Here is a 19,949-nt window from a genome sequence, read left to right as displayed (position 1 = left end):
TGCAGACGCACAACCAGACCAGAAACACTAGCGAAATGCTTTTGTATTGCCGCCTCACAGGAATTTTGCTGCTGAGTGCACGTGATTCTGTGGTGCGGAGGTAGAGCGCTAGCTTCATGACAAAGGGGACACATGTTCGACCTGCACTTTCCACAAGTGAACCAATTATCTTTATCGCTCCATAATATAATTTCTCACAAGTACCATGAGCTACCTTGAACTTTTGCTGTGATGCCAGCCCTTGCCAAACTCCCGTGATAGAAGTAAGAAACAATGACAAAACATACGGGCAATTAAGCGTTAAGTCCAATGCGATTTAACTGCCACATCGGCTTCCTCTTCTGTTTCGGCTCGCATTTTCTCATTAGGATACATTGGTAATCTGCCACGTTATGTGAAAGAGCACCAGGCACAGAAACCCGCTTTCACCAATTCGTAAAAACGCGCCTTAGTAGCATGTCTGGTTGTCCCGATGTGGTGCCAAAATTGGCAGCACCTGCCGATTCGGCCATGACATGTGGTCTCGAGTGATGTCACACAAACCGCCGACCAGACACGTGCGTCACTACCCCACGAGCCTAGAGGATTCAGGCATCATACAAGGGCTAAATGGCAGAGTGACCCATTCACTGATGGTACATAAAATAACAGTGAGAGAAAGCCTGCGCCTAACACATGGTAATATGCTTACAGCATGATTGTAACCCGCCACACCCCCCAAACCATTACGTGATCTGTGACGTCAATGTGAAATCTGATTCGCTCTGAGGAATGTGACGTCACAGACACGTTAAGCCAACCGCATTTCGTGCGACATTGGTGGCTTCTTGCAGAACGGGAAGTCTAACGTTACCTTGTAGAGTTTTTTATCATTTCATGATTGCACTGAGCGACGTGACGTCCCCGCTATCACCGACGTCCGGCGGTCAGCGCCGCGTGGAATAAATTATTACAACCAAACTGAAAGTAGTTAATGCTACTGACTGCATTCTCGCATTTATTTCCTCGTTCAGAATAAGCTCAATCTTAGTGAAGTACCAGGCCACGCGTAATGTGGAAACTTCGACTCGACGAAGCACGGGAGCGAGAAGCGGGCTGTAAAAAGCGGAAGTTCGCCGCCATCTTGAGGCCAGTTATGCAAGAAGGCGCGCTCCCAGGCCTAAAATCCGTTATAGAGTCATTGCTTGCTGGGAACGAAACGTGTCAGCGATGTAATGCGAACTTCATTTTCCCGGTTATAGATTGTATAGAACTGGTTTCTCTTCCAAAATGATAAAGTGAAGGTTCGTTAGGACATCGGTGTATATGCCTCCTCTTCCTGCCTACCACGCCTTCATTGCGTAACACGCCCACAGCTGTTGGGGAACTAAAACTTGGATATTAAACGCCTAATCATTGCTTGTTCTAGTATGCCCCATAATGCCCTACAAGACGACGTTGGCTATTCAAGTACGTGGCTGCTGAGTGCTACCTTAATGTGCATTAGGCTTAACAGAAAGCATTAAGAGCTGCTACCGACTACCATATAATTTAAAACATTTCACTGATTAATTTTCGTCCACAGTTAATTTCGCGCGCAATACCACACATAGCGCAGGTAAAACAAGTAACTGCTTCTAGCACAGTCGTCACATTACCGTGTGCCGTCCTCAAGCCCGCGTCGTCGCCGTGCCCAGGCTGTCGCTTGTCGTCGGGGCCCGTCTCTTCAGAGGGACGACCAGAACTGGTCTGATCTGCAGGCGAGGAGAGAAGACCGTCGTGACGTTACGTAGGCGCCGACTTGACAACTGATGCCAGTTGCACACTGCACGCACCGCATCGGCACGCAGCCTTTCTTTTATGCTTTTATGCTGGCGCGCCTACGGCTTCCTGGACTCGGGTTCCTTGCCGGAGGGTGCTCGCATGTCGCCCTCTGCGCACGTCTTTGTGCGCGCCGTGGGAATCTATTGTGTCCCACAGGCAAGGCGAGATTCGCAGCGGACGTGGCGCGATATTGTTTCAGCCGCGCCTGGTACAGGCGCAAAAGCACGTGCAGTTGGCCTTCGCGGCGGCCCACGCACATGATACAACTTGAGATCACACCTCGCCCTGACGCTAAGAATGACGTCATAGTGCTCTGTATTCTGTCTGGGCCGATTGTATGAGCATGGCAAGCCCGTTATACCTAGTGGCACGGGCAGAGGCACATTCTTTTATGTTTCTTTTGGGGGGGGGGGGGGTAGCCTCACCATAATATATGTATGAGCATGGCACTCTCCATAGAAATGGACGTCTACGGCAGCTTTCAGTCTAGAGGCTTAAATTGTTTGGAGCGAGATCTTGCTCTTAGCGTTGCGTTAACGTAATCTGGATAGACCTTATCTGAAACCAAAAGAGCTTCTTCGAACAAATTCATGGAAGCTTAGTTTCTTCCTCCCCTCCCCCAGTCTTGCAAAAAGACCGAGAAAACAATATCCTTTCTCACATCCACATGCCACCTGCAATGCATTCCAGCCGTTGGTTCGACGTGCTTCTGTCAACAACGAAAGCTAACAGAATTGTCAAAATTAGGATCGGTAAACGGGAGCCTATGCCATCATCTTCCTCTATATCGACTCTTCTAATGATCCTTCCCTCGGTCAGTTGGGGATTTTCCGCATTGTACAACTCATGAAGTGGTTCGCTGTACAAAAAGGAAACTCTGCTGAATAATATATTGTCCCGTTGAAAGGGGACGCTATAAATTGAAAAACTTCGTTAAAGGGGCAGAAACCCAGCCATCCTTTCATTTGGTGATGCAGCAGTCATCACAGGAGGAAAACGCTATGCTCGTCGTCCATGGCGATGGACAAAAAAAAAAAAAAAAAAAAAGAACTGCAGAATATGCATTGGAGTAATGTGAAAGCACGGATGCTGCCATTGGTTGCTTCTGGTTGCTTCTAGTTGCTTAATCCACTTCTCAGCTGTTTACCCATTTTAGTCTTTGGTACTTTCAAATTGCGCGCCAATCCCTTTCTATCCCCTTTTTCGGATCTACTTCCGATTGCGTGACGTCACATTTATTCCCTTCTTGTTTACCCATTTTAGTCTTCGGTACTTTCAAATTGCACGCCAATCTCTTCCCATGCCCTTTTTTTGGCTTTACTTGCGGTTGGATGCGGGATCGAATCCAGGCCCCGGCGGCCGCTTTTCGATGGAGGCGAATAGCAAGGCACCCGTGTGCTGTGCGATGTCAGTGCACGTTAAAGAACCCCAGGTGGTCGAATCTGGAGTCCTTCGCTACGGCGTCTCTCATAGCCTGACTCGCTTTGGGATGTTAAACCCCACAAACCAGCCAACCAACCATCTACTGCCGGTTGCATGAGGTCACCTTAACTGACTACCTTAATTAACTACTTTAGTGCTTGATACTTTCAAATTGCGCGCCAATCCCTTCCTATGCGTTTTTTTGGCTCAACTTCAGGTTGCGTGACGTCACATCCTTGAGCCTTCTTAACTGACTTATTTAATTAACTATTTTATTATTTGATACATTCAAATGTGGCGTCAAGGAATTGGCTAATGAGACCCTTTTCGGTTTTACGTTTACATTTTTGCCTCAAATAAATTACCTAATTACTTATTCTCCTAATTATTTTTTCGGACACAACATTACGTCACCCTGTATTGATTGACATCATTCATTAACCTCTACCACTTCTTAATTGCTCACAACTGCTGCGGACACGATTTTGCTGACACGGTCTGCTTACGTGGCCAAGCGGACGCGGGATGCGGACAGCAATCTGTGAACATAGCGATGTAATGCTTCGGCATTAATAAAACAAAAGAAGATAAATGAGACGTCATGGCACAACTTCTCATCAAACCACAAGAGAGCGTGGAGTCGCGCACAGGGTTCGTGCCGCACAGTGGAAATTTCCGTTCCTTGCCGAGCGTTCGTTGCACTGCTCCTTCAAGTGTGAGATTGGACGGTATGCCGTCGCTAGTGGCGCGTGGCGTTCTCATAGCCACGTGGCATTCTCATGCAATTCACTCTCACGTGACTTCCAATGCTGCCATTTTAATGCACGCTTGTTGGTCGTATGTGTGACGCCATCAAACATATGTTAGGACGTCATGGCACATGCTGCCACTGATTAACCCCGTTTATTAAGTTACTTAATTAACTCAGTAACGACATTAAGTTATCTCCGTTGGTGAACTGATCACTCGTCAATTAGTTATTTTAGAGAAAGTCTTTAATGCCCCATCATTGTCGACAGAAGGCTGTCAGCAGTGGTGTTACGCTTTCGAAAGCGAGAGTTAAAAGTAAATTAATAAAATTACGAGGGATATTAGCGACAAAAGTAGTGAAAGGCAAAAGCCTGAGTGCCGAATTCTGCTACGCAACGGGCACTAATTAGTGGTGATTTACCTGATTTGTCATAGATTAGTTACGAATATATTGCTTAATCAGGCATAAATAAGTAATTAATAATAATTGAATAATTATTTAGTAATTATTATTGATTGGCACATGGCCATATATGGCACGCATTTCCGCATACTGCGGTGGTGCTCCGTGATTAGTCGAGACCTCTATGACGTCATCTCGCCTCGGCCAATCAGAGCTGCCGCAAAAGCGGGACACATTTTGTCCACGACAGCATGAGCCATTAAAGGCTTTCGCCTTAAAACCTTGTCTCCATCGGGAACCGAACCTCCATTCCTTGGATCCCCAGCCCAGCGCTTTGCCAATTGCGCCACGCCCCGGATCGTGAAACGCCCATCATCATGCTCCTTCTCTACCGTGAGGATGATAGCGGGATTCCGCGAGAGAAAGATTCTGCTCACAAGTGCAAGATGCCGGGCTAGTTGGTACAGCATATAATGAATATAACAGCGCAAAGAACGGGACGAAACACGGAAGGAGGAAACACGGACACGGGCGCTGACTACCAAATGAAATTTTATTTCGATACAAGAGACATATATAAAGGTACAAAGAGGGGGTATAGCCAAAGCGTTCCTGCGCAATCACCGAAACAGTGTAGTCACGTCCAAAAGTAAAAACGATAAAATAGATAAAGGGCCGAAACGACTAAAAGCGATAAAAACAACGGCGTAGGAAGCCGCGACGGAAAGTAAAACCGATAAAAACAGATATACACGTAGCCAAAAAAGGCAAGTGAAAGCGTTAAAATATAACGGTGGTAACAAAAAACTAAAGTCGCGGCACAGGGTAATTAACAAGAAGTGGGAAAGGGGAGCACCTGTGAAAAAATTAAACATTTACCCTGCCTCTGACAAATTTCAATGCTTTTTGCGACAACAGAGGGAGGGTGTACTCACACATTGTTCCTTTGCGCTGTGGATCTCGAATGTTTCTGTGATTTCCCTGGACATCCTATGCCGTCCTCTACTAAGAATTGTACACCGATTGAAATCTGGATAACAGGTTTCGTCTGGATCATCATCCTTACATTTACACTTTTTGCAGTGTTCGGTGAGGTGCCCGGAAATTCTAATACTGTTTACATTGTTTCTGTGCTCATAGAGCCTAATGTTGAGGCACCGGCCTGTCTGGCCGATGTTTCTGTTGCCGCAGGATACAGGCTGATAGTAGACAGCGCCGGTTTTACAGGGAACGAGTTGTTCCGAATGAGTCTGCCCACACCCATGGCGATCAGAGGTTTGCTTACCTTCGGGCAGAGGGCGGAAAGCTCGGCCAATGATTCCTCTGGCCTTCACGCATGAAACGCCTCATGAGCGCTCAGTCAGATTTCTGGACTTGCGACTGTATTTCTCTAACGAGCATACCTGCTGGTCTTATCAGGGTAAGACACCACTTCTGCCTTTTATGTCCGCCCATACAAAACTCTTTAAGAAAGGGATAGTAAGATATTGTTTTCAAAATGCACTTCAGAAGTCCTGTGAACATTATTTCCTTAATAGTTTTACCAACCAGGTCGAGCGCCTGTAAACAGACGGATATCCCCTGAACGTTCCAGTGTCCGTGGTCAGTTCCCTCGCCAAGAAACAAAGACAACATGACGCTCAGGCATCGTCTAACAAGGAGCACAAAAGATAGTCGTAATGCCCTACATCCATGAGGTCAGCCACCGCCTCAAAAAAGTCGCGAACCGTTCAGGGGTTGACGTTGTCTTTTCAGCGCCAAACAAGCTTTTCGCCCTCTGCCCGAAGGAAAACAAACCTCTGATCGCCAGTGGGTGTGGGCAGACTCAATCGGAACAGCTCATTCTCTGGTAAACCGGCGTTGTCTACTTTCTGCCTGTATTCTGTGGGAAGAGATACATCGGCCAGACAGGCAGGTGCTTCAACATTAAGCTTCAAGAGCACAGAAACAATGTAAACAGTATTGCAATTTCCGGGCACCTCGCCGAACACTGCAAAAAGTGCAAATGTAAGGATGATGATCCAGACGAAGCTTGTTATCCATGTTTCAATCGCTGCACAATTCTTAGTAGAGGACGGGAAAGGATATCCAGAGAAATCACAGAAGCATTCAAGATCCACAGCGCAAAGGAACAATGTGTGAGTACACCCTCCCTGTTTGTTGCAAAAAGAATTGGAATTTGTAAGAGACAGGGTAAATGTTTAATTTTTTCACACGTGCTCCCCTTTGCCACTTCTTGTTAATTACCTTGTGCCGCGACTTTAGTCCTGTTTTATCACCGTTATATTTTAACGCTTTCACTTGCCTTTTTTGGCTACGCGTATATCTGTTTTTTATCGGTTTTACTTTCCGTCGCGGCTTCTTACACCGTGGTTTTTATCGCTTTTAGTCGTTTCGGCCCTTTACCTTTTTTATAGTTTTTACTTTTGGGCGTGACTATACTGTTTCGGTGATCGCGCAGGATCGCCTTGGCTATATCCCCTTAGTACCTTTATATATGTGTCTTGTATCGAAATAAAATTTCAGTTGGTAGTCAACGCTAGTGTCCGTGTTTCTTCCTTCCGTGTTTCGTCCCGTTCTTTGCGCTGTTATATTCGTTATTGAGATACTGCGCTTTCCTTTCCTGTACACGAATTATAGAGCGCCGGTGAACTTTGAAGCGTTCAATGAAATGCTGGTTGTGTTAGACAAAGGGCGTGCGATGTACCATGGCGACAGGTCATGACGTCACCAGGCGATTAATGTACATACGAGCCTGACCCAACGGGCGTCGATCCAGGCGTCCGTACGGCGCTTTTCATTGGCCTCTTCCTTGAACGCCGCACCACACAGCAAACAGAAGCAGACCCAGATGTCTAGGAGGCGTTAGTACAGCAGGCATTAGCGGCATTTGAAATTGATTTACAGAATAGAAAAGGCGCAGTATCTGTCACACTTCTTTGCGGACACTTGTCATCATAATCATCAACAGCCTGACTATACCCACTGCAGGGCGAAGGCCTCTCCCAGATTCCTCCAATTAACCCCGTCCTGTGCAGGTGCTTCTACTTGACCCCTGTGATCTTCTTAACTTCATACACGCACCTAATTTTCTGCCATCACCTGCTACGCTTTCCTTCCCTTGGAATCCAGTTTGTTACACCAAGCGACTATCGGTTATCCTCTCTTCGCACTATCTATCCTGCCCATACCCATTTCTTCTTCTTGATTTCCACTAGAATGTCAGTAACGACTTATTTGTCTGATCCACTCTGCACGTTTCCTATCTCTTAATGTTACACCTACCATTCGCCGTTCCATAGTAGAACCCTCTTAGTTAGCCTCCACGTTTCAGCCCCATAGGTGAGTACAGGTAAGACGTAACTGTTGTATACTTTCCTCTTGAGAGATACCGGTAAGCTGCTACTCATAATTAATCTGCGAGTGCTAGCAAAATGCGCTCCCTCCCAAAATTATTCTCGTTGTTATTTCCCTTTCATTTTCCGGATCTGCGGTTACTACCTGTCCAAAGTAGACATATTTCCAGTGCTTCCAGTGCTTCGCTTCCTAACTTAAACTGCTGTTCTTTACCGAGGCTGTTGAACGTTACCTTAGTCTTTTACATATTGATTTTCAAGCTCACCGTTCTACTTTTCCTGTCTAGGTCATCAATCATGTTTTTGCAGTTCGTCCCCTGCGTTACATAGCAAGACAATGTCATCAGCGAATCGCAGACTCTCAATCTACTCTTATCCCCAACTGCTTCCATTCCAAGGCTCTGAATACTTCTTCTAAGCAAGCTGTGAATAGTCCTGGGGAGATCGTGTCTCCTTGCCAACCTTTCTTTACAGGAATTTTGTTATTTTCTTTATTCAGTACTACGGTTGCTGTGAAGCCTCTCTCTCTCTCTCTGTCTGTATATATATATATATATATATATATATATATATATATATATATATATATATATATATATATATATATATATATATATATATATATATATATATATATATATATATATATTGTTACGGACGAGCAACGAAGAAGAAGCGGGCAGTGGCGCTGGCAGTTGCGCTCGCGCTAGGCCTGCTGACATTTCATTAAAACATCATCTCACGGTCATCGAACATCTCTCTGTTCTGTTTTCATCGGCTTACCGCCCCGTAACATTTGGCGGAAGTGTTGGGTGCTTCATCATCAACCCCTAATCCTGGTCCGGAGCTTTGGCGCCCTGCGACTTCTTGCGCCGTCGGCTGAAGGTTAGGAGGCATCGCATGGCGGTTCCCCAGCCTGCCCGACCCAGCAAGACCTTGCCGTTCCTCCGTCCTGACCCCCTCCCCGACCACAATACACGACGAAGGAGAGACTGAGCAGAGACGCCACACATGACCACAAGACACAAAGAAAGACTCGAACGACCATATCTGGCCCCACTGACCAGATGTGCCGACCAAAGACCCCACGACCCAAGTAACCGCTACACTTGAAGGTCCATCCTTCGCTGCCTATGCCATGTGGTGCGTGCCTTGGCTTCCGCCATCGAATCCTGACAACTTGCGGCCCGAGAGTGTCCTGGACCAAGGTTCATTGGGAATCATCGTTATTGTTGTTGTTAACCAAATAACTTATTGCACATACCCACAGAGGGGGATGGGCCAAGAATTGGGTAGTAAAGAAAATTTTTGAAGCATACTTGCATAAAAAAAAAAAGAAGTGATTTGAGGGGTAGAGGAAAGGAAACAAAACGGGAAATAACTGAAATATAAAATGAAAAATGGTGATACACACGGAAGATTCACACTGCAATTGTAGAACAAGTGATGTTCAAATATTTAGCAAGGCAAACGATTTGATTCCAGTAAAAACTTTTTGCATGGCGGTGAAAACAGACCTGTGACTGTGCCCAAGGATGGTGGCGCAAAATGATAATAATATCTGGCTGCTTAAACTGAGGCCAAGCTGTTGCAATGGCCTTTCCATCAACCGTCTTCTCAACGTAGTGAAGCGGCGGCAAAACATTAAAAAGTGATCGAATGATTCCTGTTCACCGCAAAATGCGCAGACTGGAGAAAGTGCCAAACCAGAACTGTAAAGATAGAAATTTAAAGGTGGGATACGACATCGCAGCCTTGTTAGAGACATATCAAGTTGCCGTGAATGACATAATTCTCTATTCTAAGAATAATTTAGATGCAGGTAGTCAACCGAATTTAAAAGATGTCCATTTTTCATATTTAATAGAACGTTTCTCCGAAACTTCGCTGCGGTGATGTATGCTGTCACCGGAAGGATAGGTAAGACGGGGCCATTGAGGGACTCTTTTGCCAAACTATCAGCATATTCATTTAAAGTCACATTGCTGTGGCCTGGTATATATATATATATATATATATATATATATATATATATATATATATATATGAAGGAAAGAAGCCAACAGTCGGCGAGGCCAAGGAAAGCGTTGGGGATGGTAATTCATGTCTTTTTTTTTATGTTTACTTGGATAATCACAGAAATTACTAATGTAATCTGTTAAGGGGAAAGATAATTAGACACAAAGTAGAAGAAAAAACAACGTGCCAATGGTGGGATCCGAACCCACGACCTCCGAATAACGCGTCCGGTGCTCTTCCAACTGAGCTACATCGGCCGCTGTCCCCCCTGCTACTTTCTTGGGTATTTATGTTGTCTGTATACGAACCTTGATATTATATATATATATATATATATATATATATATATATATATATATATATATATATATATATATATATATATATATATATATATATATATAAACTTAAAGTAGGTGACACACGGTGGAATAAACAACACTTTATTCCGACGTTTTGGCCGGGGTCCGGCCTTTGTCAAGGAACATTCCTTGACAAAGGCCGGACCCCGGCCGAAACGTCGGAATAAAGTGTTGTTTTTTCCACCGTGTGTCACCTACTTTAAGTTTATGCCCTACCGGACCAATTCGAGCTTCAACCCCCTCCCTATATATATATATATATATATATATATATATATATATATATATATATATATATATATATATATATATATATATATATATATATATATATATATATATATATATATATATATTTATATATATATATATATATCTTCCAGCAGTTTCAAGTAAGGCTCGTCTACACCCTGATTTAGCAATGCCTGCATGACCGCCGAAGTTTCTACTGAGTCAAATGCTTTTTCGTAATCCATAAATGCTATGTATAAAGGCTGATCATATTCCGAGCATTTTTGTATCTCGTGGCATAGCCCCCTTTATACACTCTGCGGCAGTCGCCGCCGCTCCTCCTCCGTTGACAAGTTACGCCGCTGGCTGCCGAGAGATGGCGACAGCGACGTAGGGTGACCCTCGCCAGGCGAGTTCCGGGTGCGCCGTGTTGCAAAGCGGTCCGGATATCCACGCGCTGCCGCTTTCTCGCTGTTTCGTGGACTGTTTTGCAGTGTGCAAGGTCATGCTTCTACTTTTCTCTGCCTTGGGGTGCTGCAGGAATACAGCATTGCACCAAGTGGTAAGTGTCAGCTTTGCTTTGTCCTTCCGGCGATCGCTGGGAAGTGTTCAGCTGCTTTGAGGCTTGTAAAAAATAGTGACAGCCCCAAACACTGTGTTTATTAAGCATCAATACTGCGATAGTAATGTTAGATGTGCACCTGTGTTTTCTGGACTGCAATGCTAATTGCTCCCCTGCCTGGCTCGTCTGCGTAGTGTTGCGCCGATGTGGCAGTGATTCGTTCCGCCATCGGACAACAATAAGTCCGCCTTGCGCGGCAACAGCCCATTATGTGGCCCTTTTTTTTTTCTCGTTCTTGAACCCACATTTTGGTTCATGGCCCCTTTTCCCAAGCATTTCACCCCCAAAGAGCCGAGCACCAGGCCGGGGGAAATCTTGTACCCATTGGAAACCGGTGGGTACCCGGCGGCACTGGGGATCGAACCCCGTACCTCCCGAATGCGAGGCGGATGCTCTACCACAAGGCTTAGAAAAGATAATACACTTGAGAATAACAAATTTTGCAAATAAGCATGATCTTATCGGTGCATCTTAATTTGAATTTCGTAAAGGCAGGTCGACAGAGCTTGCTCTTTTAACGCAAAAAGAAATAATCCTGAAAGCATTTGAAGACAATAAAATTGCAGCGGGCCTTTACAGTGATTTTTCTAAAGCATTCGATAGTCTCAGCCACCTAACACTATTAAGGAAGTTAGAATTATATGGCATGCGGGGAATTCCATTAGCATTAATGACATCATACTTGCAAAATCGTAAGAAATGTGTAGCAATAGGTAAATATTTATCGAACTATAAAGCAGTTACGACAGGAGTACCTCAAGGAAGCATCCTGGGACCTTTACTATTTAATTTTTATATCAATGATATAACGAGCATCACCTTGGTTGCAAAGTTTGTCATATATACCGATGACGCCACCTTGTTGTTTTGTAGTCACAGTTACGATTGCCTAGAAAATGACATAAACAAAACTCTCAGCAATTTATATTTATGGAGCACATCAAATTCCCTGCAACTAAACAGCAAAAAAACTAAGGCAGTAATTGTCACCCCAAGACAGTCTACAACGACAAAGGGTATAAACCTATCTATTGGTCACTCAACAATAGAGGTGGTTGATACAATTAAAACACTTGGTGTGTATTTCCATAAACATATGTTCTGGGATGTCCATGTTAATAACGTGGTTTCTCGAATTTCAAGGACCGTGGGTATACTAGCTAAATTAAAATATTTCTTACCGCCTGCGGTTAAACTTCATTTGTTTAATGCGTTATTTATGTCCAATGTAAATTACTGTTTTCTTGTTTGTGGTAACACTACATTCACAAATTTAAACCAAATTTTCATTCTACAAAAGAAAGCCGTTCGACTCATTGCAGGTGCAGAACCAAATACACACACCAAAAGCCTTTTCACGGAGTTTAAAATACTTCCCATACATAATCTTTGCTCTTTCACCTTGGCCAGAAGGTACAAGCAAGGTCTACATAACAATGAGGCCCTTATCACATTCATTGCAAATTTAAGTTTAAGGGAGGGTAGGTCTACATCCCGGTCACCAGAAATTTGGAAAGTTCCTTTTTTACGCACAACCTTTAGCCGTCAAGTGTTGAAATTTTCACTTCCATCGTTACTTAATTATTTCCACACTCACAATATCATGGTAGCAAATGTTAGTATGTCAACGTTGAAGACTTTTTTTGCATCATAATAGGGATGGTACCTTCGTAAAGAATTGTATAATGATGACTATTTCTTTATCTTTTTTTTGTTTTTTTTTTTGTCCATACTGTATATATGTATTGTGTTCATTACACTGATTGAGCAATTTTTGAACATACAAATGAAGCTTTTTTATTTTATTATGTTTGCTTCAGTTTATGCAATGTCCTTGCACATTTATTTTTTTCTATAAAAGGTTGTCCTGCAGATTATGCACTGCTTATCTAAACATTTGCGACCGCTGTATGCTGTATTGTACAACCGCTGTATGCCTTGTACAGAGGGGCTTGAACCTCGTCAAGTGAAGTGTTTTTCACTTTTGTTCGAGCCCCTGCCGCTTTGACGGAAATAAACTGAATTGAATTGAATTAGATATGCTCCTGTGAAGTGTTTTTTTTTTTTGCAGTATACGCTAATTACGAAATTTTGTGATAAAATAGAAACACAAGATTTACTTATTGTGAAGATGACTACTTTAAAGTGAGTTAAACCGAATCGTGCAAAGCCTATATTAGTTTTACTTGTCAACAAAATCGCTGTCCCTCTCTAGCATCGGAAACCGCAAAACTAGTACTCAACCGCATTAAGACCTGTGAAAAATAAAGACAACACCAGAAGTGTGTTCATTACGCGTCAGTAAGGTAATAATAATATTAAATGTGCACGTGTATATTCTGGACTGCGATGCTAACTTCATCCCTGGTTAGCTCGTCTGTGTGGTATGTTACATGTGCTCCAGCGCAGTATTTTTTGCTTCGATAACTGCCCAATTCTGTGAAAAAATAAAAACGCAAGCTTTGCTTATTGTGACGATTATTTTGGAGTGATCGAAACGGAAAGATGCAACGCGTATATTTGTCCTTCCTTTTTTTTTTTTCAAGTTTGAAAAAATAAAAACGTTTGTACGACGCGCTGAATCATTGAAAGTAACAGCTGATACCAAAATTGTTCTCCTTACAGATCTCAATGGCATACTGCGATGCAGTTGTTCCAACCATCTGTAAATGAAGCTGCATTCTGAAGTGCTATCAGTGACAGCAGTCACCGTGAACATTTTTTCCTACTAGTGGCAACTATTCATCACACCTCTTCTACATGGTACTCTTGAAGCACAATTGCTGTTGTGAAATGTGTAAATAAATGCTGGTGCCTTTCTTCTTAAATTTTGTTTTATTGCAGCGTAGACTAGCATTGTAATTTTTCTATTACCATTGGTGCTAGAGGAGCAGTCATGCAGTTTTTCGAGCCATATGCGCAATTTATTGAAACTGCCTGACATAAAATGTCATATAGCGTTGGTGTTATTGCCTAACAAGTATCATGATCACTTAATTGTTATGCTTAGTGGATGTCGGCCTTACAAGTAAATATGCTGAATATGCACGACTCATGCTTAGGAACGGTTATCAGGCTAGCGAATAACAGCGCTCCCGTCCCCGCGCCGACGTTCGTACCCGTGCGACCCGTGCGCCTTGACCCCTACGTCAGTGGCGCCGGAGCGGCAGCGCCGCGCAACTTTACCCGACGGCGCCGCTCTATTGTTCGCGTGGCGCGTTGACAGGCACAGAGTATAAAGGAGGCTATGCTCGTGGTTGATGGTATGGGTATTATCGATAGTGGAGTACCCTTTCCGAAAACCTGATTGATCCTTTCCTTGGTTGCAGTCTAAGGTTGTCCTGATTCTATTAGCGATTACCTTGATAAATACCTTATACGTAACAGACAGTAAGCTAATTGGTCTGTAATTTTGCAATTCCTTAGCGTGCCCTTTCTTATGAATTAGGATAATGTTTGCGTTCTTCCATAGTACCGATACCGTCGATGACACCACTCACTGCGTATACAGGCAGACCAGTTTTTCTAGCCCGATATCACCCACGTCCTTCAACAGATCTATAGTTACCTGATCCTCTCCATCTGCTTTCCCACTTTTCATGGTTTCGAATGCTTTCTTAACTCCTTCCTTCATCCCTGGTGGAACATCTGACTGCATTTCCCTACCACCGATCTCATTATTTTCCTGACTTCTTTGGCTACTGTATAGATATCAGTGTAGAACTCCTCGACTACTTTGACTATAATGTCCGCATTCGTAAAGACATTGCTCGCCTTGTCCCTTAGCGCATAGATCTAATTTTTGCCTATGCCCAACTTATTCTTCATCGCTTTAAGGCAACCCACGTTCTTTGCAGCATGCTCCATTTTCTCCATACTATACTTCCTTATATCGGCGACTTTGCACTTCTTGATTAGCTTGGATATCTCTGACAACTCTATCTGGTCTGTTGCATTGGAAGCTTTCATACTCTGGCGTTTCTTAATCAAATCTTTCGTCTCCTTAGACAGCTTACCGGTATCCTCTCTAACTACCCTACCGCCTACTTCTACAGCGCATTCAGTAATGACATCTCCGTAATTATTGTTCATTGCTTCTAGGCTAAAGTCGTCCTCCTCGGTTAGAGCTGAATATCTATTCTGTAGCGAGATCCTGAACTCTTCTGCCCTCCTCTCACCGCTAATTCGTATATGGGCGTCTTTCTTACTAATTTGTTTCGTTCCCTCTTCAGATTTAGACTAATTCGAGACCTTACCATCGTGCGGTCACTAAATCGCACTTTCCCGATTACCTCTACATCCTGCATAATGCCAGGGTTAGAACACATTATGAAGTCAATTTCATTTTTAGCCTTCCCGTTAGGACGTTTCCATCTCCACTTCCGGTTCTTTCGTTTTCTGAATAAGGTATGCATGAATCTTAGGTTATTGCTCTGTGAAAACTCAACTAGTAACTCCCCACCTGCTAGAACCAATGCCATAGTCACCCACTACCTGGTCTGCTGCCTGCTTTTTTCCCTACCTTGGCATTGAAGTCGCCCGTTAGTACAGTACACTGCGTTTTCCTTTCCGCATTGCCAATTCTACATCTTTATAGAAGCTTTCAACTGCCTGGTCATCATGACTACAAATAGACCAGAATTTTTTTACCCTCACACACAGGCCGCTGGCGCGTTCCAACTCTCGACACCAGGCGCCATCTGACGGGTGCGTGCGGCCAGGACACTGAGGGTCGCGCGGGATCGCCCCGCGTTGAATGCGGTGTTTTTAAGCGAACCTTATTCAATTGAGTCGTTAACGCGCTCTACCACCTATGCATGTAGGTGTGTGCTGTGCATCGCCAATGACATTTTTCCCTTTTCCAGAGAGTACTACAGAGAGTTGAAGCGCGCTGTTTCCTAGGTGACGTAATATACGAGGGTAGTCCACCATTCAGGTTACGAACTGTAAATCGCCGTTTATGCGCTGCAGTGCCGTGTTTTTTTTTTTTTTTTTAAGGGGAGGGGGGGGGGGGGGGAGGGGCTGCTCTTTACACGCGAGAAATCCACATTTTTTTTCTTACTTTTTGATTTTGCGCACTAGAACGTAGATGTTTTAACCTGATTCCATGGTGTCAGATTTAACCGGATCGATGAGACTCGCGCTGAAGTTTGCTTAGGCAAAATGTGTTTTTTTCGGCATACAGTGGTTCATCTTTGCCTTTCGTTTTTCATTTAAAGGTATCTAAGTACGACAACCACGACTCCCAATTGTTATGTCCTTATTTCAGAGAGAACTAGGCGTGCAAAACGGTTGAGCGCAGTAGCTCTTTGCAGTTAGTATTTACCTCGGACGCAACACGATTTCATTACGTGTTTTGACCTGGCTGAGTCGTATTGAGCTAGCATTTCTTTGCGGCTGTTTCTTTGGCATGTACGAGAATGTACAGGTACGGACATAAGTTTACAGAGTACGCTTTTCCGTTCAAATTAAAATCACGCCGTTTGCATTGGAGATGAGAAACAATGTTGTCCTAGTGAACTTGATCTTTATAGCCCTGAAGAAACACCTCAGGAAGAAAGACACAAAAGACGCTTCCGTTCTTTTGTGTTTTTCTTCACGTGGTGTTTCTTCAGCGCTATAAAAATCAAGATACCAACTAACCCGTCAAAACGTCACAGTGAAAGGGCACTAGCGTCTACTACCGAGTCGCGGATACCAAGACCGCCAGTTTAAATTATGGAACGAGTAAAAGATGGTAGAAAAAAAAAAAAGGTGCTCCGTTCACTTTTGCCCGCACCAGTACGTGCAAGATATAAAAAGATGCATTATGCTTGACATGAATTAAGCGCCAAAGTTTGATAGGTCATATAATGTTCCAGGGATAAAAAGAAATGATCCTAATGCGGCGGTGTTATTTATTTTATTCTTCATTCAATGATACTGCGCTTAGCCCGAGGGCGCTACAGCAGGGGGGTTACATAAATAAAGTGTAACAAAATTTGCCTGCCATTACCTTGCCAAGTCAGATGAGCACAAATCGATAATTTGTTGATGTGACTGGCACGCAGCAGAAGAACGACAACACGGCCTAATCGCTGAGGTTCGAAATGGCTGGCAGGAAGAGAGAAGAGCTCATTGGAAGTGGAATTATATGCCAGTCATACGCAAGAGTAATATTTGCCGTTGTTCAAAAACTTTTTATAGTAAGGAAGAGACCGAAACGGCATTATTAACGCAGCAGTGTGGTGAGCCCCAGAAGGTTAATGTGAACGTAAAACTGTATCCCATAAATAACAAGTCGATTTTAACCTTAGGGCAATGCAAATAAACTTTCTCCAACACAACCGTGCGGTGAAAATATTTTCGGCGCTAGTCTAGCGCCCGACGGCTAGCTAAACGCGGCTGCCGTGCCTGCGCGGCAGCGCCGGTACCGCGTGCCCGCAGTCCCCAAGGAAGCGCCCGCGCGGCGGCGCGCTGGTCGGCAGAAAATGGCCGCGGCCAGGAGCGGCTAAAAAATCTGATCCATAGGTGCGTAGGCCTGTACAACCTTAAGTTTACACCGCTTATTAAGCTTAATTACGAGGCCTGCCACCCTCTCATTATTGCTGTAGAATTCATCTGTGTTACCAGCTATATACTTATTGACAAGGAAACCTACTCGTTAGTTCTCGCTTCTCCGGTAAACCTCGATAACACCGTACATGCCCTTCCTTCAGTGCAGTATATGTCTCAGTCGGCCTCCTAACCTCAATAAGTCTTATGACATCTCATTTCATACCCTCTAGTTCCTATAACAGCACTGCTAAACTAGCTTCACCAGCTAGGGTTCTAGCGTTAAAAGTTGCAAGGGTCAGTTTCCAATGGAGGCCTGTCCAGCGGAGATACAGATTGAATTACTAGCCCCGACTACGTTACAGGTCTTACCGCCGCCGTGCTCAGTAGCTCCGCAGCCGCTGGTGACTGAGGGCCGCGGTTTTATAGGTCTAATAATGGATACATGTACCACGCCGTAAAGGAAGGGAGGAAGGTGGGAGTGAAAGAAGAGAAGGAGATATATAGGTGCCGTAGGGGGGGGGGGGGGGGGCTACGATACACTGCGCTTTGGTTTTCTCGTCATCACACTTTAGTGGACCAAAGTGCACTCTAGAATTCTTGTTAATTAATGTTGTTAATTATATTCAGCTAGTAATTATTAATAATGTTACTAATTATGACAGAGCTGATCTTCACTGGAGAAAAATGACCATGACTCTCTATTGACTAATCACTGCCCGTATATATTTCTTTACAGCATGCTCAATTTTCTCCATGTTATGCTTCCTTATATCGGCCACTTTGCGCTTATTGATTAGCTTTGATATGTCTGCCAATTCTATCTGGTATGTTGGATTGGAAGCTTTCATACTCTGGCGTTTCTAAACAAAATATTTCGTCTCCTTAGAGAGCTTACCGGTATGCTCTATAACTATCCTACCGACTACTTTTACAGCACACTCAGTAATGATATCTCTGAAATTATTGTTTATTGCTTCTAGGGTAATGTCGCCATCCTCGGTTACAGCTGACTATCTATTCTGTAGCAAGATCCTGAACTGGTCTGCCCTCCCTGTAAAGAACGGGGGAAGCCTAAAACGGCGAAGATGAAATTGGGCATAGGAAAAAATCATATGTATGCGTTAAGGGACAAGGCGGGCAATGTCATCACGAATATGGACAAGATAGTCAAAGTGGCCGAAGAGTTCTATACTGATCTCTACAGTCGCCAAAGTAGTCAGGGCCCTAATGAGTTTGGTGGTAGGGAAAAACAGTCAGACGTTCCACCAGTGACGAAGGACGAGGTTAAGAAAGCAATAGAAACTATGAAAAGGGAGAAAGCAGCTGGAGAGGATCCGATAACTATATATTAGTTGAAGGACGGGGGGGATATCGTGCTATAAAACCTGGCCACCCTGTATACGCAGTGCCTGGTGTCATCGACGGTACCGGAATCATGGAAGAACGCAAACATTATCCTCATTCATAAGAAACGGGACGCTAAGGAACTTATAAATTACAGACCAATCAGCTTGCTGTCTATGACGTATAATGAATGTATTTAGGAAGGTAATCACTAATAGAATAATAGAATAGGTAATAGAATCAGCACAACCTCAGACTGCAATCAAGCAAAGAATCAAGCAGGTTTTCGGAAAGGTTACTCTACTATCGATCATATCCATACCATTAACCAGGTGATAGAAAAATGCTCGGAATATAATCAGCCTTTATACATAGCATTTATGGATTACGAAAAAGCATTTGACTCAGTAGAAACCTCGGCGGCATTGCGCAATCAGGGGTTTGACGAGCCGTACGTGAAAGTGCTGAAAGATATATATAGTGGCTGCACTGCAACCAAAGTTCTGCATAAAGAAAGTAACAAAATTCCCATAAAGAAAGGTGTTAGGCAGGGAGACACGATCTCCCCAGTAATATTCACAGCTTGCTTACAGGTAGTATTCAGAGACTTGAAATGGGAGCAGTTAGGTATAAGGGTAGATGGAGAATACCTCAGTAATCTGCGATTTGCTAATGACATTACTTTGCTAAGTAACTCAGGAGATGAACTGCAAAGAATGACTGGGGACCTAGACAGGACAAGTAGAAAGGTATAAGATTGAAAATCACGATGCAGAAGATTAAGGTAATGTTCAACAGCCTCAGGAAGGAACAGCAGTTTACGTTAGGTAGCGAAGCACTGGAAGTAGTAGGCGAATATGTCTACTTAGGACAGGTAGTAACCGCAGATCCGGACCATGAAAAGGAAATAACGAGAAGAATAAGACTGGGGTGGAGCGCATTTGGCAAGCTCTCGCAGAGTATGACTAGCAGCTTACCGGTATCGCTCAAGAGGAAAGTATACAACAGTTGCATCTTACCTGTACTCCCCTATGAGGCTGAAACGTGGAGGCTAACGAAGAGGGGTCTACATAAGTTGAGGACAACGCAGAGGGCTATGG

The sequence above is a fragment of the Amblyomma maculatum genome, chromosome 1 (genome assembly GCF_055883805.1).
Source record: "Amblyomma maculatum isolate TAMU_Amacu chromosome 1, ASM5588380v1, whole genome shotgun sequence".
NCBI classification, from domain to species: Eukaryota; Metazoa; Arthropoda; class Arachnida; order Ixodida; family Ixodidae; genus Amblyomma; species Amblyomma maculatum.
Note: the sequence above shows the minus strand (reverse complement) of the source record.